The sequence below is a fragment of the Parasteatoda tepidariorum genome, chromosome 4 (assembly GCF_043381705.1).
Source record: "Parasteatoda tepidariorum isolate YZ-2023 chromosome 4, CAS_Ptep_4.0, whole genome shotgun sequence".
Classification (NCBI taxonomy): Eukaryota; Metazoa; Arthropoda; class Arachnida; order Araneae; family Theridiidae; genus Parasteatoda; species Parasteatoda tepidariorum.
Window position 1 is genome coordinate 96,523,625 of NC_092207.1, and position 22,460 is coordinate 96,546,084.

The following is a 22,460-nucleotide window of genomic DNA, read 5'->3' on the forward strand; positions in this document are numbered from 1 at the left end:
TATATATATATATAAATATTTTTAAATATTTAAAAATACATATAAAAATATTTTTTGTTTTATATTTATTATTCGAAGCATTGATGTATTTTGCTTTGTCTATATTAATACAATATTAGAAAGCACTTTTTTCGGATATAATAGTGAGAGCTGATGACGAGATTATATCTTTTCCTTATTATTTTTTTCGTTATTTTTAATGTTTGAGTATTTTTTTTATACAAACCTCCATTTAAATTAAAATGAAATGATCGAAAATACTGTGCTTTTCTTTACATGTATCTAATCTATAGTAGCTTTTTGAATAAATACCTACAAAGTATGAATAACAAATATAGAAAATGTCCCACATTTTCCCCTGACATTTTTTACCTGTCAGCACTATTTGAAATATTTTGATCAACCGTCCTATCCTTATTTTTCCTTTCAGATATATTCCATTTTCACTACAGGATATGGATTGTGAAGAACCCAATTCTGAAAGGCAGAGGATCAGGATAAAAGAAAAAGAGAGAAATATCAAGGAACTTTATCCCGTGGAAATGGTAACTAGATTTGTGGCCTCTTTTGTGTGGTCTCAGTATAAATAAATGGGGCAGAGAAATTGGAATATCTCGGACGAAACGAAAAGAGTGAAGTAGAAATCTATACCACTTTATAAAATACCAAGGCCCAGGAACTTCCTCAGCGCATATAAATGCAGCAGTTGTCAGTTGCAGGTTGCACTTTACAATGATTGAGAAGGTGTTTCCTGTAACACTCCACAACCGTTTTATAATACGAACATCGAGTTGAGTTGGTTGTTTAATTGTTTCTTCTTGACAAGTCAGCATGAAACGGTGAATGGTGTTAAGGTGCATAATTTAAAAGGCAGTTAACTTTAATGTCCGTTTTTCTTTTTCAATATTTTTTTAAAAAAATAAGTGTAATAGTTTTGTATAGCACATCCTCGAAAACTGAATCATTTAGCTGATAAAGTAAATATTTAGTCTACTTAATATTCCCCGTAACAATATATTTTATAATCTCTTTAAAAAATTGAAGTAATCAATGTGCAAAAATTATTATTATTATTTAATTAAATATCGCAAATAAGAATAGTGCACTGAGAAATAAGTATGGCAAAAAACAACAGAACTGAATCCAGAAAAACATTGTTTCTGGATTCATAGGAACACCAAAAAGCTTGGCAATTTTTACCGAAGCGCTTTGGTAAAGATTTCGGTAAAATTAACAATAAAATATGATTTTATCATAATACCCTAGAGTTTGGTACAAAAATTATTTATACAGTTATTTTTCAGTTTAATATTTCTTACTAAATGTGTGGTAATAGGAACTATAACTTTGAAAAACAGAATTTCCGTTAAACCGTTACAATAAGAACGGAAAAATTACCAAATAAATGATTTAAATACCGTATAGTTTTGTTATATTAACCAGAATTATGGTTTTCTTTTTTTCCTAAATTACATTATTATATTAGTACGGTAATTTCACCTTAATTTTTTTCACCTTGTAGTAATTACTGAAGTACATCAACTATAATTCTTCTTAAACAAAATCATTCGAATACGAAGTGCTAAATTGAACCATAATAACATTAAAAATTAAATTTTTCAGTACCGTCATTCGGGGCTACTTTGTGCAGGATTTCGCAGTTTTTGAACGTTGACATGTAAAAAAACTATGTTAATTCAAACTTTAGTAAAATGTATCGATATTATATTCATAACTGGACTCAGACGAGTGAATTTGATCAATATTGGCATTATTTGTATGTAATATTTACGAATAATAAGTCAAAACATACCTTGCACAAAGTAGCCCCCAAATGGGGCTACTTTGTGCAGCGATAGGAATTCAGTTTAATAATCATGTTTTTAGTAAAATATTGATATAAAATTGTTAAAAAAGTTAATTGTTGACATTTTTAAAGACAAAAACATCAAGATATGTAAAGATATTAGTTTGAAAATAATTTTCAGCGTTAAAAAACCATTTTTTTTAAGAATTTTTTTCTTAAAAAGAATGTTTATTTCAAAACATTTGAGTTTAAACAAAAGGAAACCATATACATTTTTAAACATTGAAATGGATGAAATTTTAAAAATAATAATTATTACATATTCATTAACATTTATAATATTGTTAAATTTGAACATAACATCCTTGAATGAACATGACAGAACTTGCTCTTCAGTTTCTGTCAAAATCACCTGATGTCCTATAAAATATATTTTTATGTGTTAAATCGTTTGATTAATTCATTAGAAAAATCTTTGTAGAAGAAAAATAATAGTTTACCAGGAAGTTTCACGTGTTTCTTGTGAATTTTATTAGAGATAGTATTTCTGTGGATTTTGTACTTCCGAGAAGCTTCTGCAATCGACATACCACCAGCAACTGCTTGCAAACATTGTTGCAGCTTTTCTAAAGTGTAATCACGGTAGTTTCTCGTTCCAGGTATTTTTTTATAACGTCTGACCATTTTTCTGTCGAAAAAAAAAACGAATGAAACTTTGCACAAAGTAGCCCCAAAGTGCATTTTTTTTCATTTTCCGTTTATTTGTTATTAATTTTCAAATTTTTTTAACGCTAACATGATATAATTGTTTATTAATATATAAATAAAAAATTTTGCACTTACGACAATTGTTTTATCAACGTCTTTGCATTTCACAGCTAAAGTTTCCACGCACACTTTTCGACATCCGACGTCCTCGGAAAGTTGTTGGCATTGGATGAACGAAACACACTCTGCGATTGTTTTAAAATTCGGAAAAATGTTTGTAGTAATAGAAGAGACTTCTATCTTCAAATTCCACACATTTTTAATGTGAAATAAACATAATACTGAATAGCAGCACTTGAAAAATGCCAAATTCGAATTTGCACAAGTAGCCCCCGCTGCACAAAGTGAAATATTACCCGAATGACGGTAATATTTCAAAACGCGAATTGAAGCATAGTTTTTTTACCCTGCATTTAGTTTGGGAAAATTTGCACTGCATTATGGGCGAAAGTACAGGTATTATGTTTTGATGTTGATGTGATATTTGAGCCTACAGCAGAAGAAGGTACACTAAGAAACATTCTAGTTAATTACTGAATATCAGCTTTAGAAAAAAAAAGAAAAACGAGGAAGATTTCTTTCAAATATTTACATTATCAATATTTCTCTAAATAATTTGGAGTTGGTTTAAAGAGTCAATGGTCTTAAAAAAACACTAAGGTTAAACAATTTGTCAAATCCAGTAGTTTTGATATTAAACTGTGAATCTCTTTGTGCATTTTTAATATAAGAACATTAAAAAACTGAGCTTATCAAGAGCCATACCGATTTCTACAGTAATATTCTACAATAATTCTTTCATCTTCTTATATATTCATAGCTTCAATTTCTACAGTTATATTTTAAATTTTTTTCATTTATTTATAAATAAATTACCTGATTCATTAATTTGTTGATTTACTGATTGATTCGTTCAATAACAAATGAGATGATTCACTGATTCAGTAAGTTGTTGATTTACTGATTCATTCAATCACACTGTTATTCTTCTTTTTTTCAATTCACTCATTATATCAGTTATAATACTCATGGTCAACACTATTCTGAAATGCATATTGTATATTACCATTATAGCATAACATTATTGTGCATTATTTGACCTTCTTTATGTCTTAAGCCCCTTTTTCTAGTTAAGCATATGTATCAAAATCTTTAACTGTTAATTTTTATAAAAACTCTTAATTATCAAAAATAGGGTTTCAACTAATTCAGAGTATTATCTAAATAAACTTTGAGCTTCTCCTAATAATTTAACTTGAAAATACAGAATATTATCTAAGTAAATAATGCCTATCCCGTATGCAGCGAACAAAGCTTTACGTTCTTTGAAAGCAAGCTCAGTAAATGGTATTGACTCTCAAAATTACATAGTTTTAGATTAGCAGAATAGTTTAAAAGTTTTCTCGATATCATAGGACACGCTATACTATTTTAAAGTATCTATGCGAGAAGAGTTAATACAAAATCTAGAAACAGCTACATTTCAGTCTTTCGGCTACAGTGTGTTCTACGATATTATCTTGATATATAAATATCATTATTATGTTTTAAATTTGAGATCCAATGTATTATAAGTTATTTATTTAATGTTTCAACTGAATTGTAAATGTCGTAGATTAGTTTTTGTATTTTTAATCTCCATTTATAAAGCACGTTATGAAATGTATCTTTATTATGAATATATTTTTATGAAGTACGTTGCTATAATTTAATAGTTAATAATTATAATATGTCATAAACTATTTTTGAAATTTGTTACAAGACTTGTAAATATCGAAGTCTAAGTTTTGTATTTTTTGTATCCATCATAATAAAATGAAGAGTTTGTTTATCCATTTTATAACTCCAGAATTGTTTGAGCTAGAGTCCTGAAATTCGGATAGTATGTAAAAGGGACAATTTTAGCTCTCTATCACACAATTTGGTAAAAAATTTCAATTACACCATTCTGAAAAGACAGTTAAAAATAGAATTTTCTTATTAGCTTAGATCTAGCACCGTTGCTATAAATGAAAATGCAGACGACTTTAAAGATAGCATCAGTGATGTTTGCTTGCTTATAGGTCTCATTAATAAAAAAAAGAGGTTATTGCACCTTTTAGATATTTAATTAGTTTTTATTCGTCGTGTCAGATAAACTCAATGACTAGAGAGAGTGGTATGATAGATGTACTACGTCATCCAATAGATATTTCTTATATAATTAGAAACAGCGTGGTTATTTCGTTTATAATTATCCTTTTAAAACTTATTTTTATGAAAATGAATAATTTAAATTCAAAGTATTTGAAACTAAAAAAAAAGTTCGCTTAAAATAAATCTAAAAAACCACCATACTAATATTAACGCCAATGATGATTGAATAAATTTCATAAAAATTACTCATTGGAATAAAAATAATAAGCTAAGTACTAAAGAGAAAATTTAATAGAGAAATGATAAATAATTCGTTTAGAAGAAGTGTAGTAAATCGTCATACTATTATGGATGCCTAGGTTGCCCTATTTATATTTTTAATAGATACCAACTAAAATAAAATATATATTTAAAAAGCGTAATTTATAGAGAAATGGTACTAATTCGTTCAAGTGAAACGCTAAAACTCGTTATACTAATTTTGACGCCTATGATGCTTAATTAATTTTCATAACGGGTACTAGAAATGAAATAAATGGAAATAAATGGAGAAAATTTGTAGAAATAGTGCAATTTCGTTTTGGAGAAAAGTAAAATGTCGTTATATTATTATTGAAGTCAATTATACGCAATTAGTTTTGGTAATGGGTACTAATTTCAATGAGAATTTTTTGCACTGAGAAATAAAATTTATGGAGAAAAGGTACAAATTCGAGCAGGATAAGTATAAAAATTGCTATACTATTATTGATGCCAAATGGAGCTTAATTTATTTCGGTAATATGCACGTTTGTATTATAGTAATTTTGTGCTATTTCAATCAATGTCAAATATACCAATGTAGATGAAGTTAGTATGTTAGGCACGTATGTTACCTATTAAAACTGCATCAATCTTGTTTATTTTTAATATAAATACTGTGGGAAAAGTCGTTTTACAGAAAGGGATAAGTACCAGAAAATCTATTAATTGTAATTAAATTTAATCATCATGATTTTGCCTTGAGCAATAGTATTATTCCTAAATATACGGAATACAGTTAATCTTTCTTTTGATGAGATGAAATACCAAACAAGCTTGCCTAGCTTTGCTTAAGCGAATAACTTAAAACCATCGACAAGGACAGAAATAATTAAAAAAATTGAAATTATTTTATTTTACCTTATTAATTAAGCCGGTATTCGTATTTCAGTTTTGTGTATGATTTCGTAGTGTTGTTCAATACTGATTTATCGATAGTTTAATTCTTTCATCCTGTATGGATATTTATAAAATCCATTTTTAAATGTATCTTTATATATATCATGAAATTATTTTCATGAAACCGTGAAATATAGTAGAAGTTAGTAATGACAATGATATTATAAACTATTTCAGTAATGTATCAATTTAATTGTAAATGTAAAAGATTAGTTTTTTTGAATTATTGAATTATTACCAGTGTGATGTTTCTACATTTTAGATCATGCGCAGTTTTTTAGTAGGCATCTGTCCCCTATTTTGTTTAAATTTGGTCGAGTAGCTAGCTGTATTTTTGAAATTATTTTCTGCAATGGGTTTGATAAGATCCTATTTGGTCCGAAGGCTTCTCCCAAGCGTATGTACAGCTGATGTTGTTGTTGCTCTCTTCGGCCATTAAAGTAGAGGGGGGTGATATTGTTCTTGTTTTCCAGTGGCGCCATCTATGGCCAATAATTCTACTTCTGCCCCATCCATACGTCACAGTCGTTTATAGGGCGGACCCATTCATACATCTACTCATTCTTCCACAAATCGTAATTTCGAATTGAATTAGGAAACGATCAATCTCCAATTCAGCACCCTCAAAGGTATTGACTTGTTATGGGAACATGGAGGACTTTGGGATCTGACTGATGTAACGTGCACCAGTCCCCACTTACTACACAGGGAATCTTCGGCAAGAATCGAACTCCCGTTCTCGCAAACGTAAGTGCTTCGTTGATGCTAAATGGATATAATTATCGACTATGTCAACCATCATCTGTCAAGAGGTACCTCTAAATAATATCAAGTTAACATGTCTTATATACTAATGAATTGATATTCAATTTTTATAGTGGTAGTTAAGCACAATGTTTCCCATTAGCAAGTGGAGTGGTACGATATCGAAAAAATAATTGTCAAAGCTTTTCTTGAAGAGTTCCTTGGTGATATTTTATGAACTTAAATTTTGTTTTCAGAATTCGGACGTAATATTCGTATTCTTCATTTGTGAGCAGGGTGTCCAGGCAATTAATCTTTGTTAAATACCTTTTCTTTTGCATAATTCAGTGAATTTTTTTTATTTGAAGATTCAGGCGTTATAACTAACTAACATTTCTGGCTATCCAAAATGACTAAAAATCTCTCTTAGGTAATTTATAATCGATCTAACATTAGAATTTTTCTTCATTGGGCCATTTTGACTATTATAAGAAATTGTATTTTTTGAATGGATAATATTTAAATTATTTATTAAAGCAAGTGAATTATATTCCCATATATACTTTATTCTACGATGTTTACGTCTTTTTACCGTTTTACTTTATTTTTTCGAATTTGAAAAATACGTGTAATTGAAAACATTTAGATTTATTTATATTCAATGTTCGCCCACGTTTGCTGAATCAAATATCATATTGTTCGATTTAAGAATAATAAATAAATGAAATCCTTTAAAGTTCTTTTTATTTTTATTCAAAACAATTATTCACAAATTTTTTCCTTAGCTTTTAATATAATTGGTTTTATATAGCATTACATTAAACAAGTTATTTTTACAGCACAAATACTTTTTTAACCAGTGTAGTGAATGTGAGCGGTTCGCTAAATAAATTCAGAAAAAAATTAACACTTTTATAAGATGAATTTAATTAAACAAAATACAGCACAAAGGTAATAAAAAATTAATATACAGAAGCATGAATATGAAATAAAAAGAAAATCTCGAGAAAAAGGGGAAAAAGCCATTTGTATGTTTCAGTCAGAAAGCTCGAATTAAAAACACTCATGAAAGTTCCTCCAGGGGCCACCAGGGAAGCACTGCTATAACCTCAGAGGCTGGTTGGTTACAGAACAGGGGACAGAACATTTGCCTTTCAATGAGGTGAACCGGGTTCGAATTCCAGCGATGGATGGTTGATACGAATACGCATCATTCTTGCATCGACTACAGCGCTGACATGAAATATTCTCAGTGGTAGATGGATCATGGGTTAGAGTCCCCTTGCCGTCAAACTTTCATTGTTTTCCTCTCCATTTAATGCAAATGCTGGTTAGTTCCATCAAAAAAGTCTGTTACGGAGGCAAATTTCTCCCAATACCTGATACAGGAGTTCCTTTGTCTTCTGGATTGTGTTCAAAATTACAAGGCTACGGAAGTGAACATGTTACGCAATAATTGATTTATAAATGCAGCAGATTAGTTTTTATGTCATTGCTATCCGTGCTGGTTAAAAAGTATAATGATAGTTCAGAATTCTTCTGCATTTTTGTTAAATTATTAACTTAAAAGTATTACACATGTAAAATCATGATTTTTACTTAATTAATTTTCATTTACTAAAACAACAAAGTTTTGACTGCAATTTTATTATTTTAGTTCATTTACCAGTTATTAAAATATGATAGTCCTCAATATATATAGGTAAAAACTGTACATTTATCTTTTTTATTTATATAGTATTCAAAAAAGTATTGCATGGGAAAGGAAAACAAGGATTTGAAATATTATAAGGAAGATATGTGTTAATATATAAATTTAAAAAAAAATCAATTCATGAATATTTAGTTTTATTTCAAATTCCATTTTTTTTAATCTTTTTTATCTTTTAGTGATGAAAATTCGCGAAAATATTTGATGTTTCTTTTTTCATGCAAATACTTATTTGCGAATTGTTATGCTAACAGTTTGTTTTACTTTTGGAGGTTTATAAAGAAACATATTTATCTTAATACGTTGTGTACATAGAGTAACGAAAAGTTTTCAGATAAAAATGTAATATTGGCTTCTTTAGACCTACTTTTTTGAGAAAAATATTTTGTTACATTTGAAAATTTTATTAATATATCGCAAATATTTATAACTAATCTATTTTATTATTAATTGGTTTTTAAATAAAATGAGAATCAAGGTAAGAAACACATGTAAAAATGGTTAATACAAGTCTATGCTGAAACACACAAAGAATAGGAATATTTTTTTCTATTCCTTATTTTGATAGTGATAATGACATTTGGTTTCAAAATAAAATGATAAATTTCCTTAAAAGTTAAATAAATTTACGTGTATCAGTGTATCAGCTGGTAGTGTGATATCTTAAAGTATGATTTATTTTATTGTTATGATTAGTTTTTCTTTCCCATATTAGCTGATTTGCTACTCTTTTTTCTTTCTATTTTGGTCTTTTTCCTATTTTTTTAACGCTTTTTCTTGTTTTGGTTCGTTTTCTTTATTTTTTCTCCTTTATCTTTGCAATCACAATTTCTTATTTTTAAAATCTTAAAAAACTGAAGCATTACAAAATATTTACGTGACATCCATAACTTTGATAATTAATATTTACAGGACATTGTCTTATAAATTTGACAATGGATAAATTCCATTAAATTCACAGTGCATGAAATTTAAGAATTTTAATTATAAATTAATTAAAAATCATTGAAAGTTTAATAAAAAGCATTTAATAATTCAATCTCATAGGAAAATATTTGAACAAAAAAATCGGTTATCAGGTTTATTTTGTATAGATTCTCTTAAAAACAAGAAAAGCTGTTTAATTTTCATTGTTCAGCTAAGAAATGGCAGCATTATTCATAAAGAGAAAAATGAAACTTTGTTCTATAGCTCTGAATTAATTAACTATGAAAAAAATGGCGATTAGTCAAAGTAAGCTGCACTTCATTGTTAATTCATAAAAAGAGCTAGCGTTCTCGTCTAATTATCTTAATAAATAAATCGGTATAATTAGCTCAAGGATAAGAACTTCAAGATTTTATTTAAGTTCATTATTCTGTGCAGTTAAGGAAACCCATCTAAAATGGAAATTAATTAATTAAATTAAGCTGAGTATCTATCATTCTACTTTTTACCTTCTTGAAAATCAGTTTTTTCGTAAATAGAATACACTCTTCAAATATCCTTTGTTTAACAAAACATCTATATATTTATACAGTGTAGAACTTACAAAAAAAGAGATGAAATATGTATTTTGGTAAAACTTCTAGTTACATCTTATTAAGACAATAAATATTCTCTAGGTGTTTTTAAGATTATAAAAAAACTTTGAATTCATGGGACACAAAAGGCTTATTGAAACGGTAGAAATATATAACACAAACAAACGATAAACATACATAAATTTCCACAATATATCATTAAAATTCTTAAAATGACTTAGCAGTTAGAATTTTTTTAGGAGGATATTGAAGTAATGGATATTAAAGTATTTTTCTCTAGCTTTGTATAAATGGTGATGCTTTTTTAAAAATGAAGTTTTAAAAATATGCAGCACATTCATACTGTAAAACCTTTAATTTATTACGTCATTGTAGACATAGACAATGCCTTAAGCAAATCTAGTAAAATTTAAAATAACAAACCATTGTAGTGATCAAGTTTTCTATATTTTGAAGTTTTTTTCCCATCGTGTCTTCGAAACTCTCATGGAGATTTAATGATATTCACCCTCTTAAGATTTTGTGACCCAAATTTCTATGGTAAGTTTCCAAACTTTTGATGTCTTTTATTAGCTCTCATAAATCTTTGCAAAATTTGGAAAAACACTATACACATTTCATACACAATTGAATTGTATACATTTCTCGTTTAACTTTGTTAAATTGTTAAGTGCAACAAAATTTACATGTAGCTATAAATTATTATGTAACAAGCATATATTTATGAGCGAAATTAAAAAAAATATAGCACAGCTTGTTTATATTAATATTTAAGCGTATTCTTCATATTCGTATGTAGCTCTTAACTCGTTTTTTGCTTTAGAGACTTTTATTAATTCTGACTGTTATTATTTTTCATTATTTTGTGATATTATGATAAAACTAAAAGCTAATTAATTTTTAATCTACATTTTTTTTAGAAATAAATGTGTGTACAGTTGTCGATCCAATATTAAGAATTACTTGCAAGTAACCATTATAATTAATAGCTCCCATTTTTTTCAACAGTCAGTACAATTTCTAAGAGAAAGTCTACAAAACCCGATGAGATATCCTGTTCTTTCAGCAGACTTGAATTGCTATAAAAATAGTTAATAATTTGTATACCGTAGTAAGGAATAAAGCTTCTTTCTTATTTAATAAATGTTTATATTAATAGCAAATAATTTTTTTCGTTTTGTTTCTGGTTTAAAAATAATAGATATTCCTAACAAGAACTGAAGAATTCGTCTCATCTTAATTTCTCTTTCTTCAAAAGTTTACAAAATATTAAATAAATTAGATTTGTAGCTACAAATTTTTTCCAGCAATAATTATAACCGTCGCTGAAAAACCGACCCAACTTTATGGTTTACGACTACTAATGTTCAACTCAATAGCCTTGTAATTTTGAACCTAATTCAGAAGACAAGGGAACGCCTGGATCAAGTAAGTATACAATACAAAATGTTTCTTTCAAATATTGAGATACAATTTTCCTCTAGTTTATTTATTGTCCAAGCTGCAGAAGCATATGCCAAGACTGCCTGACAAGAGTTTTGTAAATTAAGAATTTTGTTTTTCTAGAAAGAAATCAATCGTCTTAGCCCATAGGCAGCCCTATTTGCAAGATAGAGTCAGTTTTTAATTTCAGGAATCATTCTGTTATCAATAGTAATAATTGATCCCAAGTAAATAAAACTCCTTACAGTTTCAAATCTAAAAAAAACTACTTTAAAGTAGGAGTCTGGGACTCTGTTTCTTGAAAATAACATGTATTTTAATTTCTCTACATTTATGACTAAGCCAATTTGTCTTGCAACCACCTCAAGGACAAGAATTCAGTTCAAGAAGGGAAAGAGTAATTGCATCAATATCTTCAACATACGCTAGTGGTTGTACTGATCTAGTAAAAATATGACGGTATTGATGTTTGAATCCCGAATAACTGTCTTAAGTGCAATATTTAAAAGAAAATAAGATAGAGAATCTCCCTGTCGAACACCTTTAAATGTGTCAGTATTTCTGACAGAGATGCCATGTCTCAATGATAATAGCCTTAAGTTCTGCTACAGGCTGAAACTGCTCTTTTTTTATATATACAGCCCTACTGAGGAGAGTTCTCTACGCTTCCATGGGGATTGAAGTAAAAGGAAAGGAGATGCAAATCATAACAAGCACATTATTAACATTACTTTCCTCCTATGATTTAGCATATCTTTCAACTACTGCTTAATTATTTTATATTACACAGTGCTTGTATAATGTAGAAAATGAAACATTGGATTTTGAAAATAAGGTGAAATCTTCTTCAATGAACTGCAAGGTGGCGGATCTTTAATGCTGTGAGAAGGCTGTGGCTATGGTTTTAGGATAAAATGATTTTTTCTCCAGGTCGCATAGAAGCTACCAATTACTAAACATACTGGAAACCCATTTATTACCTTTTGTAGAAAAAAATTGGTGGTTCAAGCCAGACTTTTTTACAAGATTATGTCTAAGGGTACGTTGATGAAAAATCTTCAGATAGGTGGTTTTTGGATAGACGCCCGGTGGCTGAGTGGTAGCTCTTCGCGGGGCTGGGCAAAGTTCACTCAGCCTTTCATCCCTTCAGTGGGTCAATAAATGAGTACCAAGCATGCTTGGGAACTGAACACTGGAGGTTCCGCTTTCGGTTGACCACCTAACCGGAACAACTGCTCCTGCACCCCAGAGTCATAGGTCAAGAAAACTGAGATGGGCACAGTAGGTCTTGGCCTTCTATGGGCTGTCGAGCCACGGAGTTTAGTTTGTAGGTTTTTGGATAACAGGATGCTTGCCATGAGTGGTCAGTTCTTCTCCTTAAATTTTTCCCCAGGAAAACGTGGAGGCGATCCTCATTGTAGGGCTGTATATAAAAAAAGGGCAGTTTTAGTCTGCGGGATAACTGAAGGCTAACACTACTGAAACTTGTCATAATATTGGTGCTATTGCCCTTCAGATTTTGGTAAATAGTAAGCTATACCACATATTTCTAGTCGGATATAAATGTGATAGGTATTTTGGCTATAATCAGAAGTGACATTATTTCGTTGGGACACTTTCACCCTTTTGTTTACTTATTTGCTTCTTTCCTGTCCATGTGAAGCTAATGGAATGTAGTTGATTCTTGTAAATATGTGTTTGGATATCGAATTATTTAATATGCATGTTTGGTTCGCAGTGGTTTTCTTTGTTTCCAATTATGGCACAAACCAACGGCGGATTTACTTAAGTGGGCCACACTGTATAAGCAATTCTTGCGAATTTTTTTTTCGGAGCTTGATTTAAAATATATACATAACAAGATTTACTTAGTACTTATTGTCCGCCTTTGTCTCAAAATTTCAAATTGATACTTCAAAGCTAAAGAGAAAGAGATTAAATTATTTTTTCTGTTAAACCGTTTGCGCGAAGAAAATATGCATCAAAACAGTTTGTTACAATAAACAAAACGTAGCACCATTTTTCAAATTTGAAAAAAAAAAAATATGTTATAGATTTATGCAGCGACTTTTATCACTTATAAGCTCCGAATTCCATTATTACAAATTCATGAATTTTGAAACCAAATATTAAAAATAATTATTGCAAATAAATTCCATTGACTGCATAATATTCTCAGACAAAAATGAACGGAATCGAATCTGATTTCAAAACCACATTAAATTGCATCAAACATCGCTCAGTATTCACGAAGCCATAATTAAAGAACACAAAAATTCAATTGAGAAGGACGAAAACAACCATTTTACTCGTCTCCCATTTCATCTGTTCTAAACAAAGTTAAATGCATTGAATTCTTAAACCACTTTAGTTTTTTTAAAAACAAAAATAATCTCGTCGTCTCTCTGACGAAAGTGCTTCCAAATAGAAACAAATTCATGGAGAAGATCGATGAGATTTCAATGGACCATCCAGAGAGAGCAGAATTACATATCAAGTCCCAGGCCTTCAGACAAAACAAAGGTGAATGAGGAAAAATAGAGGAGCATTGCGATCGCTTATTGAAATACATTGGAGAGTAAATCTAATAAACGCGTCACTTAAACGGCCCACTGTTTACTTTGACTCCTGGAGAAAATCGGGAGAACTCTTGTGCATCTCCCTCATCAGCTAACTCAATTAGGTGGGTGGAGGGTCGACAAGGAGCGTCGGACACCCGGGGGCGGGGTATTTTCTTCCTTGACGTCATACGATGAAATGGAAGGGGCGTTTGAGGACCCTTGAAAAAGATAAGACTGTAGAAATCGTATATAAATATATATATCAAAAACAAGGTGGTGTTTTCTTTGGAATATTGGAATTAATTTGCTAGTTTAGTTATACATGATGGGACATTGCTTTTGTGGAGTAGGAATAGTTTTGTTGTTTTGGGAACATTTGTGATAAATATAAGTGTACTCAAAGTTTAAATAGACTCGGTCTTACGCTCAATGCCTTTAATTAAGGTTTTCTAAATAATTGAGATGACTGATAAATTTTTAAATTTAAATATTATTGTATGATTTAGCTCTTACAAGGATGAGAAAAAGGAAACTTTTTAAAGAGCGAATAAAGTTTCAATCACGTCTTTTAGAAGGATGTTATTATGAAAGTTTAACAGTTTTTAAATGACATTTTTATGCCAATTCAGTTAATGCTTTTAAATGTTATTCTATATTTCAACGTTTTACTGAGAACTAAGCTCAGCGTGGTAGAAAGGTTGCTTTAAGGGAAATAATAATATAATTCAGGAACTTACGAAGAATTTGTAAGATGTTCTGTTAGTCTGTGTTGCCATGCGTTATAATTTAACCATAACTAAATTATAAGAAGTCCCAGTAGTATTCTCAGTTATGTGTTCTTACGATTTTGTTGCCATGTCGCTCACCCTGCTTATTTTCCCCCTATTAAAGTTCCTTCATATTCATGGTTTCATAAAGATACAACACCATGTATGGTTTGTTAATATCAATTCTAGCGGAAATTTGGTTCATGATTTTATTTTATTTTATATTTCACTTTCTGTACGTTCTTGAACAGCTGACCCATCTCTTTGGGTTTACGACTACTAATTTTTTAACTGAGTAGCCTTGTAATTTTGATCCCGATCAAGTCGACAAGGGATCTCTTGGATCAAGTATCAGAAAAAATTAGCCTTTGGGAAGAATTTTTTTGAGGGAATAAACCCGCATTTGTATTACATGGAGAGGAAGACTACGAGAACCTCCCACGGTTAGAATTATGGCAAGGTAACTCTAACCCATGATCCACCTACCACTGTGGATATTTCACGTCAGCACTGTGGTCGGTGCAAGCCGGATGCGGAATTCATATCGACCAGACATGGCTGGGATTAAAACCCGGTGCGTACGGTTGGAAGGCGAACGCTCTTACCTGAGACATCGTTGGCTTATGATTTAAAAAATAATGAACGCATACAGTGTTGATTTGTATACGTTGATTAATTCAATAAAAATACAGAGATTATTATTTTAATTATTATCAAGTCCATCATGGGTGTTAGCAGTTGTACCGCTCCCTGTGTGAATAGGGAGTGGTACAACTGTGCCAACAATTGAGTGATGGGTTTTATAAATATGATTTGATGTTTGCAATTTGATTCGGATGGTTCCGTTTCCCCATACTGCTTAGTTATGGACTCAAGCCGCTATCTTCTCATTTCAAGTATATTTTTAATTTACGGATTTTCTCTGATAGAGAGTTAAAGTTAATTCTTATTAAGTATCGCTAGTAAATAGTAATGATAAAATCCAGTGATTTATTTTACAAGGTATATAATGTTCTTAACTTTTCAATGGAAATCAAAATTAATAGATGAATATGAGACAAAATTTAGAATTAATTTTATGTTTTAGATTAAATAAGTATATTACTGTAGAGTAAAGACTAGTGATGGGTAAACGTTTTTTGGAAAGAGGATGCCTTTCGGAGGACAGAATAATTTCATGTCAGTGAATATTAACTTAATTCCTTATTGTAAGTATAACAATAACTTATAGTTTGGATTAACTATTAAAAGGAAAAAGTATCTTTATAAAACAATTTCAAAGTAACAAACAACTGAAGTTTTATATGTTTTATTTATATTATATGATTATTTTATGTTTTTTTTGTCTTAATTTTTTAAAATTTTTTTGTGTCTTTAATTTTTAATTAAAAATCCTTGAAATATGTTTGTCTTAATTTGATTATCTCAGTTTTCTTGACCTTGGGCTCTGGGGTGCAGGAGCAGATGTTCCGGTTAGGTGGTCAGCCGAACGCGGAACCCCCAAAGTTTAGTTCCCAAGCGTGCTTGGTACTCATTTATCGACCCACTGAAAGGATAAACGGCTGAGTCAACCTTGCCCGGTCCGAGGATCGAACCCAGGACCTGTGACACGGGAGCGCAAAGAGCAACCACTCAGCCACCGGACGTCGACATCTTGAATTATCACCCATGAAATTTAGAATTTTTATATTATAATTTCATTAGATTTTCAAACTTCGGGGAAACTATATTGAGAGACATAAAAATATTCCACTATGATTATGTCTTTTTTTTTTCAATTAAGTTACTTGGAAGGTAGAGGCCACATCTTACAGGAAATACATTCGAATGTGGGTTACACACTACTGGTGTCGAGAACAAAATGTTTCAATTTAAAAAATAAAATTTAGCTATAATAAGGTAAAAAACAATTTTTTGCTTTTTATACTTGGAAGTTAAATTTATTATTTTTTAAATTAAAAAATAGAAATTATTATATAAAGTTTCGTAAAAACTTCGTCCTTGAATAAATAAAACTGTTTTAATCTAAAAGCATTTAACGAGATATTTGGTTATTAAAGGTTCATGTTAATAATTTAATTTATATAACTGAAATCATATTTATGCTGAGATAAATTTTTATGTCTCATTTTTTTTTAAGATCATGGATTTTACAAGAGTGGTTTGAAAACTTATATAATTTTAACGAATGAAGCTTTTAACCGAATACCTAATGTTTTTCTTTTGACTCACATATTTACTTTAACTTACTCCATTTCATTTTAATCTTAACTAGTCATTTTAGAGTCTCAACAAACAGTTTTCAAATACCAACTCTGAAATTTCACATCCTCGTTTCCATTATCAGTCTTCAAAACTCAGTTCTAGGATCTCAAATCCTAGTTACCAATCACAGTTCTAAAATCTCAAATACTATTTACCAATCTCAGTTTCCATATCCGACTTCCAAAATCTAAAATCCTGGTTGCCAATCTCATTTTCCAAATCCCACGTTTAAATTGCAATTACTATCTACCAATCTCAGTTTCCATAATCGAGTTCCAAAATCTGAAATCCTAGTTACCAATCTCATTTTCAGAATCCCACGTTTAAATTGCAATTACTATCTACCAATTTTAGTTTCCATATCCGAGTTCCAAAATCTGAAATCCTAGTTAGCAATCTCATTTTCCGAATGTCACTTCTAAAATCTCAAATACTATTTTCCAATTTTAGTTTCCATATCCGAGTTCCAGAATCTGAAATCCTAGTTACCAATCTCATTTTCCGAATCTCACTTCTAAAATCTCAAATACTATTTACCAATTTCAGTTTTCATATCCGAGTTCCAAAATCGGAAATCCCAGNATCTAAAGAAAATTAAAGGTGGCGCTTCTGTCAAATATACATACGTTAATGACTTAAAATCTTAAACAGTTTACCAATCTCAGTCTCCACATCCGAGTTCCGAAAGCTGAAATCCTAGTTACCAATCTCAGTTTCCAAATCACAGTTCTAAAATCTCAAATACTAATTACCAATTTCTGTTTCCATATCCGAGTTCCAAAATCTGAAATCCTAGTTACCAATCTCATTTTCCGAATCCCACGTTTAAATTGCAATTACTATCTACCAATTTCAGTTTCTCTATCCGAGTTCCAAAATCTGAAATCCTAGTTACCAATCTCATTTTCCGAATCTCACTTTTAAAATGTCAAATACTATTTACCAATTTCAGTTTCCATATCCGAGTTCCAAAATCTGAAATCCTAGTTTCCAATCTCATTTTCCGAATCCCAGTTCTAAAATCTCAAATGCTAGCTACGAATCTTAGTCTATAAGACCAATTTTTCAAACTGAAAATCCCAATATTAATCGCAAATCTCACATAATAAATCCCAATTGCTCTTCCTCATGTCCTAAATCCAAAACTGCAGTTTACGAAATTTATTTTTCAAATGTGCTTACCTTTCGCTTTTTTAATTATAAAACCATAATTGAATATCATTGATAACTTTCAAATAAAAGTTTTGAAGTAGTCATTTCTAAATTCTAAGTCCTAATTTTTAAATTCTATACTGTAGTTTTATATTCTCAATTTTTAAATCTCAAAATAATTCATTGCTTAATTTATTCACAGTTTAATCAATTGATTGATTTATTTGATTTAAAATGCATGCAGCTTAGAAGTGTGTGAAATTTTCGTGTCACAATTAAAAGTTTAACTTCATAAACAAGTAAGAAAACATTGAAGTAATTATTTTTTTTTCTAATGGCAGGCACTGAACTCTTACGTCCTTCGCCTAGGAATTTACCGGAAGTATTACTCATTTAACGTTACCCAGTGGGCACCTATGAACCTAAGTAACGGAGGCGAGCAACATTACTTACGCCACGCTACCACAGATACCCGTTTATAGGGTGGGCCACATTCACACATCACACGATAGAGAACAACACAGTGAGAAACATTCTTGCCCTGAGCGGGATTCGAACCCGCAGCCATTGGCTTCGCAGTCAGGCACGCTAACCGCTCGACCGTCTGGCTAACAAACATTGAAATTACAACGTGGCTAAAAAAATTAGGAAAAAAAAACCCCTTTAAATTCATAAAAATAGATTTCAAAAAAATCAAACAAAAAGATTTTGCATGAACCTAACGAATGAAATAGTTTCAATCTATGTAATAAAGATTGAATGAATGTTTTTAAGAGAGAATAAATTTCAAAGTTAAAACTATAAGAGCGAAGAGAAGCAAAAAGATAAAAATCGTGCTTCTAAAAGCTCATTAAATCTTATGATACTCACGCAATGAAGTATTTTAAGTTAAATTGCTAGAAGTTTAGGATCCAGTATAATTACAAACGTATCAAATTTCAACGTTGCTATATATAGAAAACTGGCTTATTTAATTGATCAAAACCGAAGTTCCTTCACTAGTTTTGGCCAATTTTCTTATGATTTACGCCATTTACTTTTCTATTAAAACTTTAAATTTCTAAACCATATGAGAATTTGTTTTTCTTTCAAGTTTAGGTAGTATAATATTTCCTAAACTTCGAAATAATTAAAAATAAACGATTATTTTCAACGCCATCATTATACAAAATTTGGCGAACGATGCAGAAGATTGCATCTTAAATCAATCAAATGAATTAACTTAGAGGATAAAACAAACCTCAGGAGATAAAAAAAAAAAAGAAATTATATTCATGGCGTTTATATTCTTGAAATATATTACTGAAATATTTTATCACTATTCCCCAGATGAACGGGCTGTTTCTTAAAAAAAGACCTTTTGATACTTTTATGTTAACTTTTAAATACAAAAATTTGACATACCTCACCCATAAAAGCTAAAAGAAATAGCATCTCGATAATCCGAAATATTCGGAACCGTGTCTATTTAAAATAATCAGAATTATAGAAATCGACATTCTAAATGTCCCGCAGTGGACTGATCGTTGAGACACGGTTCCCAGCAGATCACCGAAGTCAAGCATCACTGGCTGCGGTCAGTGTGCGGGTGGGTGACCACTTGGATCAGTCTGCGTAGGGACCGAGGGTGTGCGGTATTGGTCCTCGTTAAACTGTGCTACCGTAAAGTGCTCGACTTCGCGCGCAGGTCGTCGGGCTACCGAAGCGGGGGTGCCATCCCCTCCGCAGAGGATCAAAATTGTGATGGCATGTCTTCGGATCATCCTCAGGGATGTTTCCCAGACCGTCGCCAATAGCCCATTGTGCAGCTCTAGTGCGACGTAAATTAACAACAACAACATTCTAAATACCATATCAGTCAGAATTTTAATTTCTGATCTCTCTAAGAAGTTGTGGTAAGAAGTCTGATCCCGAAAAGTTAGCCTTCAATTTAAATGCCCATAAATGTGAAAGAGACGTCCATTTATTACAATTGTAATGAACTTCAGTAGAGTTGACCAGTAATTTATGAGGTCAGCTCCCTTCGTCGATGGAGAAAAAGGTGCCCGAAATTGTTACGAACTTGAATCAAATTGGCCGAATAGACTGTTAATTTATGTAAAGATCCCTATTTTAATTCGGGGGTGTACTCCTTTTTTCCCGGGTTGCCCGATGTCAGTATACGGAGACAAAATTTCCGGGTTTGAACCCAGCTGGCGACAAAGAGTATATTCCTCATTTCCTTTACATTGGTGACTACGGTCACTCAAGTCTCTTAAAATGTTTAAAATGATATAACTCATGTGGTCAAATAAGTCTTTTAGAAATCCGGGTTTGAAACAGATCACTTAGAAGATTTTCGAAATGAGTATGCATTTCACTCTGATATAAGCGAAAAAAAAGGCAAACAATTAGAAAATCTGAAAAAAAATATCCCTATAAAAAAAATACAAAATTCCACAAGTAGTTTCAAATTATCTTAAAAGAAAGTAAAAAAAAAAGTGAATGGAAACTGCGAATACTATTTCATTGAGCCACCGGGTCATCACGATGTCTGCAATCTCCTTCATTTTTATTTATTTATTTTTTTTGCAGCTCGTACGTTTTGGTTTTTCGGGAACTAACATTTAAGTGCCCTCGAAGAAAATAATTTTTTTAATATTTTAAATTAAGTCCTTAAAATACATATAAAAGAGGTTTTGTTTTATCCATGAAGATCTATGTTACACTTGACGGTAAATAGGTACCAGATTAAGTTTTAAGGTTTTTAGATGAGCTAAATATAAATGATTTATTTTTCTTTGTTCAAATTTCCAATAACACTTCTTAGTCGAGCCGCGATGGCTCTGGGGAGAGAGCGTTCCCCTTCCAGTGCGGCGAACCGGGTCCGAATCCCAGTCGATCCGAATTCCACATCCGGCTTGCACCGACAACAGTGCTGACGTGAAATATCCTCAGTGGTAGACGGATCATGGGTTAGAGTCTCCCTGCCCTCAGTCTAACCATGGGAGGTTCTCGTGGTCTTCCTCTCAGTGTAACGCAAATGCGGGTTAGCTCCATCAAGAAGTCCTTCACGAAGGCAAATTTCTCCCAATACTCGATCCAGGAGTTCCCTTGTCTTCTGGATTCCTAATTTCATGTTTAAAATTACGAGGCTACGGAGTTGAACATTAGTAGTCGTAAACCCATAAAATTGGGTCGGTTGTTCAACGACGGTTATAAAATACTTCTTAGTCGATTGAGAGTTCATATTCTATTCCGACATCAATCAAAGTTTTGATACAACACAAGTTCCTGACACGAATCACGGATTAATGTTTGATTATTTGTAGACTATTGGTTTTAACAGTTTCCCTTTCCACATAACATATTGTAAAGTGGAGCTTAAGGACATTTTTGAGTTTCTTTTTTTAATCTTTCGTAAATTGCAGAATGACTGCTTCTATGTTTATTTTTCAATCTAATACTGCAATACTATTTTATAATACAAGTCCGCTCCCTGTTCGTTCCACTCGCCAACCCCTTGGAGAGCTCTAATTCTTCATTGTTTTTTCTTCGAAAATTACATACTTTAAGAAAAACAAACATAATTCTGTTTATAAAAAGCGTAATTATTGTAATTTTATGTAAGATTATTGTGTTAATATGTTGTTATGCTGTACTTAACAAACTGAATGATAAATTGAATTCGAAATATAATTGTACCGGGAAAAAAATCAAAATTGCGAATACAGATTGCGTAGCACAGGGGTGGCGAACCTTTATGCACCAACGTGCCATTATTTTAAAAAAATTGTTTAATGAGGTCATAGACGTGCCGTCAAATAATTTTGACTTCGTGAATATTGTGAAAATAATAATACTAAATACTATCAACACAAAACTCTTTTTTACTATGAAAAAAAACAACATTTTGCAATGTCTGAGTTATACGCATAATTCAACTTAAAGTAACATTAATGTGACTTCTGCTGTTGCAGATTAGATGACAAATAACTTATATTAGGTTGCAAGATATTAGTTTAAGCAGGACTGTAATTATTATTTTTTTGCTAGTTATTGTTAGCTTGTTTCTTATAGTTATTGTTCTTTTGGCATTAATTGTAAATTTTATTGTTAATAATTGTTTATTTTTTTGTTTGCTTTTGTGAATTCAATTTAATTGTTAATATGCTTCATAGTGAACTTTGTGATCGGTGGCGTGCCCAGAATATTGTGTCGCGTGCCGTAAGTGGCACGCGTGCCATTGGTTCGCCATCCCTGGCGTAGCACAATAAGAAGTAATAAGTTAGAAAGTTTACTTTTTAACAGTGTGTAACGATAGCTTTATTGTATAATGGTTTTGAATCTCTTTTGAACCATTCATATTTTTCCAAGATATCGATACAAATGTTATTATTTGTA